Raw genomic sequence first — 9,338 nt, 5'->3', positions numbered from 1 at the left:
GTCATTGGTTCGTAACGACTGTTACTGCTCTGATTTTGTCCATCTGTTCGTGGAGAGGCATGCTGCTCCTCATATCGCTCGATTACAGACTGGATTCCTCCCTGACTTGCTGCTTCCTTATCGGATCTCTAAGGCATATTGTTTCCCCTTTTGTACTTTCAACACCTAACACCACTGTCCCACCGGGCGTGCCAAATTGTTTCGCGTGGGTTAGTCGCTAACAATTAAAAAAGGGTCAGACGATTGTGTAAGGGACAAACCTCTTGAGACAAAGTCCCAAAAAGGGGTGTTCTTTTATTGGCGATGACTTTACAATTGGAAATGAAAAACAACGTGCCTCCAAGGGGCGCAAGCACACGAGTTACTAAAAGAAAAGTGTTTAAGTCTAAAAACTAAGGAAATGAAAATTACATATTCTCTGTTTGAGAGTTTTGAATTCGGTCCTTGCTTCTATGTCCTTTCTCCCTTTTATACTTCATAGACGATATCTTTGTGATTAACTACTCTAAAAACTGCTTGATCGTCCTATAACTACCCACTTTCTTCGTAGTGGCCATTTTGTCACAAAAACTGCCTTTTAACTACTGTCATTACCTTTCATCGTTCAACCGCTTTCGATTGAATTTCTTGAATCGTGGAACGTGATAGGGCTGCTTTAACAACTGCTTTGATAACTGCATTTCTTGATAACCACGACGCGTTATGTTTGTTGATACTTTGGGGGACTTGAAGGTTTGGGCGAGAATAGAGTAACAGCTCTGGGTGACCGTATGACACTCTATTCGTTTAGATTCTGGGCGACTTGCAAACTTGGGCGATGGCGTTACCGCATTCTTGGGCCTCCTTATTTGGGCCTTCACCTTGATTTGTTCGATTGGACTTCGTTCTTTGGGCTATCTGATTTGGCGATCCTCCAATTGGGCTTTACTTCTTGGGTTGTTCGATTTGGGCTGAATTTTTATGTGTCAACAGAATCAAGATTTAAAAAATGTACATTTTGAATAGCGTAGTTGATTGTAAATTAATACAATTAAAAGAATAAATCAAAGTAGACGCCCCTCTTTCATTTGTTTATGCTTTTGAGTGTCATGAACTGTAAAAAGAAAATAGTTTAATTTGAAAAACGTGCACATAAAAGAATATTACATTGTACTATACCTTTTCTTTGCCCAATTGGAAGTCCATTCAACGTGCAATTTTCAAAGTAACAAGGGGCGTTCACCCTGTAAGGAATCTTCTTGTATTATTCGAGTAATAATTTGGTTTATAATATTTTTATTTTGTCAGACTTCAATGATGAAAAGTTTCATTGTGTGTGTGTCTAACTTCTGACGTTGATTTTGTATAGAGATTTTCAAAGGAAAATGCTACATTTTGCATAGAGATTTTCAAAGCTTACGTCCGTTTTTATATATACGCTTCTTTTCTTTTGTAGATTGCTTGTAATAAAACTTGGGAAAAATTAGACATCGAGCATCATGTCTAAACGAATTGTAATGAAATGATATTATTTAGCACCAATAATGCTAAAGTATCAATTTAAGTGATCATTTGAGAGGTTCAATTAAATTAATTATGTAATATTCCATTTAAGTGAAACCATTATTTAATGAAACTGGTACTTGACACCAATAATACAAAATAATATTATTCATTATAACCCGTGTCCGACCCTAAGCCTGGTAAATATGGGCTCGCCAAACTAGCATTTTGCCTAGACGAATTGCACTACCACGGGCATCACTAACCGGCACCATCATCACCATCTTGACATCACCAACCATAATTGACCATTCAGGAGAGTTGAGTTCGACTGAAAAAGATTTTAGACCGAACTAATATATAAAAAAAAAAAATCCCAAAATAATTTTTTCACAAAAATTCAACATAAAAATGTAATTGGATTGAAACTGGTTTAAGCTCCCACTGTATCCTCTCCTATGTCCACCACCAATCCGCTTTGACTTCGGATAGGACCACCACCACTTGCCTTCTTCCACTACCATCCATCATCACTGTCCATCTTCGATTCTTCATTGTCACGTATCTTGTTGTTGAGTTTTTTCAATTTCTTTTCCATACTTGGTAACTATCTTTTATTGATTTTTTATTTATGATGATTGATTTAATGTTGGTGATAGTTCTAATGTTCATGGCTTGAGATGGGGAAACATAAATTATACAATTTTAGGGTAAAAAGGAAGAAATTGTGGTGGTGGTGGTGGGATTATGATTTGTGGGATTATGATTTTGTGGTGGTATTTTACTATGTAAGATAGTATGAAGATGCAGATGACAGTAGTTGACAGACTCCGATAGTGGCGGTGACAGTGGCGGTGCGAATCGACGTTGATGGTAGTAAGAGTCGGAAATGGTGGTTTCACGTTGATTGTGACAGTGGTGTGCATCGGGGTGAGGGTAGAAATCATCCATGAAATATACTAATAAAATGTGTTGCATGTCTTATGCAAGTGTAACATGAGTTACAAAAATTGTAAGTTTTGGGTTATTTGTGAAACTTCTCCGTTTTAAAACACTCATACAAAGAAATTCAGTATTTCTATATACTCTATTATGCGACCATTTTCTTGACATTCAATAATGAAAAAACAAAAATAACATGGCTCTCCGTGAGTAATTTCTTTGAAACTTCACCTTCTACTGTCTTTGGGTTGATATTCGATTTGAAGTTTGAAAATTGAGTGTGACGACACAATGTACATGACTAGTTAACAAAAAAAACCTCATTTGACAAATTTATAAATGGACTATAAATAACAATATTAAAGGGAATAGTAGTGAATCTTATGAAATACGTGAATAATAATGAATAGTAGTTATTAAAACTAATGTCTGACTTTGATTGAACCTTTGTTTGAAACTAATTTATCAGAATAATTTTTTCTCATTCTCATTTTCAATCACACATTTTTTTTAAAAATTATTTCTCAAAATTCAAGAACAATTTATAAATATAAATTGTATCCAAACAGTGACCAAATTGGACAAAATTTTGCTTCAAGATCGAACAATTACATAATATTCCCCCATTTAGAAAATTTAAGGGGAATTTAACCAAATGACCCAGTTGGAGAATGAGTTTGGAATAGAATAAAAAAATTTAACATGTTTTAATTGGTAAAATGATAAAGTTATCCTTCAATTTATATCAAATTATTCGTCCAATTTCTTTCATTTCACCTTCTTTCTCCTTCACTTTCACTGTGAAACCCTATTCCCCAAATTTGAATTCCAAACCTGTCTTCTTCACCTTAATTTTCACTATATTTCAATATTACGAAAAAAAAATTGTTCAAGTTTATTTCGCATTACTTTATCCTCTCTTTGGTACAAGCTAGTACAATCAAAAAGGTAAATATTTTCTCCGATTTTTTTTTCTTTTTTGTTATTTTGAAATGTGATTTTGTGCTTTCATTGCGAAAGTTTTATAATAAAAATTTGTAAAAATTGCATTTTTTTTTTTATCATTTTATGATTTATTTGTATATTTAATTTAGTTTTAGTTGAGTTTTTTTAATGTGGATGGATTTTTGATACATTTGGGGTTTTGAAGATGATGGGTTAAAAAAAATTCATTTATTAACATTGCTATAAACCGAAATTGTGATATGTAAGTGTGCTTGTTCTTTGATATGCCTTGAAACTTAGAGAGTTGTATTATGAGTAATTTGATTTAAGTAATTCGGCATTTTTAGTAAAATTCTTCATATTATGCTTTACTGTAATTCCAATTTTATGTGAGTCCCATTATTAAACTTTACACTTGTTGATTTCAGAATTTTTTCATATTATGTTTTGCCTATTTTTATTACAGTGCCCTTATTTGTAGATTGGAACTTAATCTACTAAATAATGTATATAAGTTGGCAATTTAAAAGTTTGTGTATCCCCTTGACTTTATTGAATAATTTTATTCTTTAGTTGCATAAACGTTGTATCATTACGCTACATTGATTATTACTTAATTTGACTTTGATTTACCTGTTGTTCCAGGAAAGAGAATTAGCATTGAAATCGCTTAAAAGTGGAAACACACTAATTTTGTTTGCGACAAATATGGCAGCTCATGGCCTTGATATTCCCTACGTTGCTCACGTTATCAACAAAGCCACCAGCTGATTAGGTACCTATTGGTTGATTTGGTTTACAAGTCGAGCTCCATAAGGAGTTAAAAGTAGACATGGTGTGGGCATTTTGGTGGTCGTGATTTTAGAGGTGATATCTCTTATGTTCGAAGTGGGGGAAGCACATATTAGTATAGTGGTAGTGGTTGAAATAATGGTGGGGTGTATGATTCTAGTGTTACAAGACTTAGGATTAGCGTTTTGCAATACCTCTCAAAATTATTTTGTTTCAAATTATATATATTTTTCACTCGAATTTGAGAATTTCGATATTTTAGAGAATGTAAAAAAGTTGTAGACTAAATTTGAAAATGTGCATATCAATAGGATGACTTTATTCCAAGGGATGGATTTTTTCTATAGGATATGTTTGACTTTTGTTAAATATTGGTGTGTATCTTTATCGTGTTATTTCTCAAGAAAAAGGCATAAGTGTCGTTTCTGGACTTATAACCGTACATGAGAACATCACAAGTGACATTGCATGAATTATTAACTTTCATTAAAACAATACAAGTGTCGTTGTTATATTTATAGAAGTATCTATGAGAATGGAACAAATGTCGTTATGAGCAAATGGGTTAACTTAGTTCAATACTCCATATTTTAGCACCAGCATGTTCCCCTTGTTTCCACTAGCATGTTCCCTGAGAACGACACTTGTCATGTTATTAAGATGAAAATTTATAAGAGTATGATACAAGTGATATTACCGAAATATAAACTTCTATTATTATTATTATGAGAACGGCACAACTTAGGGTGTTCAATTCTAAAGGTCGTGGTGTTGGAAACAAACGAAAATAAAGGAAAAATCAACAAAACAACTCAAGTGCTGTTATTGATAATAAAATGGCACTTGTGCCGTTATGTCTATGAATGAGAGTTTAAGCTAGGGCTGTAAGCAAAAATCGTCAAACCGAAAAATAGAATCGAAACCACATTTTAGAAATCATCGATTAGTGTCACGTGGACCCGGTCAACGAAATGATTTTGAACCAAAACGATTTGGTTTAGATTTGAGAATTTTAATTGCGGTTTAAAACCAAACCGGACCTGCAAAAAAAATACAAAAATAAAAAAAATAAAAAAATGAATATTTTTGAAAATTCATCCAAATATGTAAAATTCAATAGTTTTGTCATTTGTGGGTATTTTTGTAAATTTCTAATTTTCTAATATAGATATATTATTATTATCCAATAATCATAATTTATATCTAATAATCTCAAGTCTAATATAATCTATCAAATGTCATTTTTCTCTTCAGAATTTAGATGAACTCCAATCGATACCTAACACAGTTTTGAGCTACCGGCACCACACACTTCTTTTCTAGATTTTTTACGCCTCTTCACAATTGAATTGAAGTCCATTATACCATATCGGAGACAAATAAATCACAGACCTTCGGTGATAATATTTGCTACGAATAAAGTTTTAGATCAATAATTTTTTTGGAACAAATTAAGGTAAGAATCTGAAATTAAATACGTTTCGTAACATCATACAAATTTAAACTTGTGTAATTGCTATATTTAAATATTATAAACAATTGTTTTATTATTATGGTTGGTTATTCTCTTTGTCTAATCAGTATCATTTTTCCAGATATGATGATCACGAGGTCTTATTGGACATCATTATATTTTTCAGGGCCTTATATCTAGTTTAATAGACTTGTATTATAACGTTATTTTATCGTCATTAACCTAAAAAAGGTGAACAAAAATGAAAAAAAAAACTATGTTTTAGTTTATTTTAATTTCACGTTGATCTAGTTGGTATTTAAATTTATAGTAGATATATTTAGCCTCTATTTGACCTATATTTTCTATATCATCATAATTAAAAAATTGATCGTTGGAGAGGATGCTGGGTCCCACACATGAAACAGCAGGTCAACAAAAGCAATTGGACTTGTGGGATAAAGGTCCAAAATTTCTTTTTTTTTTGTCCCAAAAATTTGGTTCAAACAGGGACTTAGTTTGTTTTAGATTTATTGCTAGTAAGATATAAATATATATTGAATTCAATGAATTAATGCATAAAAATAGACAGGCAAAAAAATATATGTCGAAATCGGCGATTTAAAATCATATCAAACCGTTAAGTTTAGGTTTGAGTTTTATTAAACCATTCAAAATGGTTTGGTTTAGGTTTGAATTTTTCTCAAACCAGTTTAAAGGTTTGATTTGGAATTTTGTCAAAAATCGGTAAAATCAGATTGCTTACATCCCTATTTTAAGCAATCGCAACCCTTCTGTGCCTCGAGAAATAATAAGTTGAACTCATTTATGTTGTAAAATGGATATGACATTTAAAAAATTGAGAGATATGCTCGTTACTCGTATTTTGTTGAAAATAATAGAATTACTTTTGCCTTCATCGGCTTTATATCAAATAATCTATGTCATTTTAATCATTCTTTGTCACATGATCTACTTTTCTTTTGTACTTTGCAGATCTAGTGTTTGAGGATGAAAGACCATTGAGAACGACACTTGCATCATTACTGAAATGAAAAGTTCTAAGAGAACGACACAATCGTGGTTTAGATGATGAAAATGTCATTAAGAACGGCACCTATGCCATTACTGAGTGAAAAGTTCTAAAAGAACGACACAAGTGCCGTTATCAAAATATAATTTGCTCATGAGAATGGCATAAGTGTCATTACTGTAAAGAAAATGACATTTTGTCTATAAACATGAGTATATGAAGTCATGACTCATTCATGCCCCTAGAACCAATAAGTTGAACTCATTTCAATTACAAGATGTCCAAGCCGTTTTAGAAAAATTGAGAAATGTGGTCATTAATTATATTTGCTAACGAATCAGTAACATGACTTGTGATTTCACCAACTCGATATTGTATAACCTATGTTAATTGAGAGATATGCTCAGTACTTGTATTATGTTGAAAATAAGATAATCACTTGTGCTTTTGAACTCATTTTAGTTGCAAGATGGACACGCCGTGTACAAAGTTAGAGATGTGCTCATTAACTATATTTTCTAACGAATGTAGATAACAACTTGTGATTTCTCCAACTCAATATCGTATAATCTATGTTAATTCTACCGTTATTTGTCACATGGTAAACATTTCTGATTTTCTTAAGTTAGGAGATTCAATGCTTGAGATCGTTGTAGTGAAAAAGATGCAAAATATCGGATAAATCATTGGAACGACACAAGTGTCGTTAAACGTCGCTTGTGTTGTTCTGTCTTTAAACACTAGTATGAGCCACCACAACCCGACCGATCCTCGATAATCGATGATTTGAACTAAATTAAGTTGCAAAATGGACCCGTCATTATAAAGTTTGAGAGATGTGCTCATTAATTATATTTTCTAACGAATGCAGATAACGACTTGTGATTTCTCCAATTTTATATCGTATAATCTATGTGAATTCTACCATTATTTGTCACATGGTCAACATTTTCTAATTTTCTTAAATTAAGGGGTCCAATACCTAAGGTCATTGTAGTGGAAAAGATGCAAAATATCGAAAAAATCATCGGAACGGCACAATTGTCGTTAAACGTTACTTGTGTCGTTCTGTCTTTAAACACTAATACAAGCCGCGACGACCCGTCCTATCCTCGATAATCGATGATTTGAACTCATTTCAGTTGCGAGATGGACATGTTGTGTATAAAGTTTGAGAGACGTGCTCATTAACTATATTTTCTAATGAATGTAGATAACGACTTGTGATTTCTTCAACTATATATCGTATAATCTATGTCAATTCTACTGTTATTTGTCACATGATCAATATTTCTGACTTTCTTAAGTTAGGGAGTCCAATACTTGAGGTCGTTGTAGTAGAAAAGTTGCAAAATATCGAAAAAATAATTGGAATGGCACAAATGCCGTTAAACGTCTCTTGTGTCGTTTTGTCTTTAAACACTATTATGAGCCACCACGACCCATCCGATCCCTAATAATCGATGATTTGAACTCATTTCAGTTGCAAGATGAACACGTCGTGTACAAAGTTTGAGAGATGTGTTCATTAACTATATTTTCTAATAAATGTAGATAACGACTTGTGATTTCTCCAACTCTATATCGTATAATCTATGTCAATTCTACCGTTATTTGTCACATGATCAATATTTCTGACTTTCTTAAGTTAGGGAGTCCAATACTTGAAGTCGTTGTAGTAGAAAAGATGCAAAATATCGAAAAAAAATAATTGGAACGGCACAAATGCCGTTAAACGTCTCTTGTGTCGTTTTGTCTTTAAACACTAGTATGAGCCACCAAGACCCATCCGATCCCCAATAATCGATGATTTGAACTCATTTAAGTTGCAAGATGGACACGTCGTGTACAAAGTTTGAGAGATGTGCTCATTAATTATATTTTCTAACGAATGTAGATAACGACTTGTGATTTCTCCACTCTATATCGTATAATCTATGTGAATTCTACTGTTATTTGTCTCATGATCAACATTTCTGACTTTCTTAAGTTAGGGAGTCCAATACTTGAGGTCGTTGTAGTAGAAAAGATATAAAATATCAGAGAAATCATCAGAACGACACAAGTGCCATTAAACATCACTTGTGTCATTCTATCTATAAACATAAGTATATGCAGCCACGATTCATACATCCCCCAAAAACCAATAAGTTGAACTAATTTCAGTTGAAAGATGGGCATGTCATTTACAAAAGTTGAGAGATGTGCTTATTAATTATATTTTCTAATGAATCAACACCAACTCGATATCGTATAACTTATGTCAATTCAACCGTCTTTTGCCACATGATCAACTTTTCTGACTTTTTTAAGTTAGGGAATCCAAAGTTTGAGGTCATTGCGTTAGAAAATAAGCAAAATATTTGAGAAATCAACAAAATGGCATAAGAATCGTTAAACGACACTTTTGTCGTTCTATCTATAAACACAAGTATACGCTGCCACGACCCATCCACGCCTCGAGAACCAATAAATTGAACTCATTTTAGTTAGAAGATCGTAGTTCTGTATACAGAAGTTATGAGATTTGCTCAATTAATTATATTTTCCAACGAATCAATACGATGACATGTGACTTTATCAACTCGATATCGTATAACCTATGTCAATTCGACCATTTTTTTGTCACGTGATCAACCTTTCTAACCATTTTAAGTTAGATGATCCAAGGTTTGAGATCGTTGCATTGGA

The sequence above is a fragment of the Olea europaea genome, unplaced genomic scaffold, assembly GCF_002742605.1.
Source record: "Olea europaea var. sylvestris unplaced genomic scaffold, O_europaea_v1 scaffold463, whole genome shotgun sequence".
NCBI classification, from domain to species: Eukaryota; Viridiplantae; Streptophyta; class Magnoliopsida; order Lamiales; family Oleaceae; genus Olea; species Olea europaea.
This window is presented reverse-complemented; position numbering follows the sequence as displayed.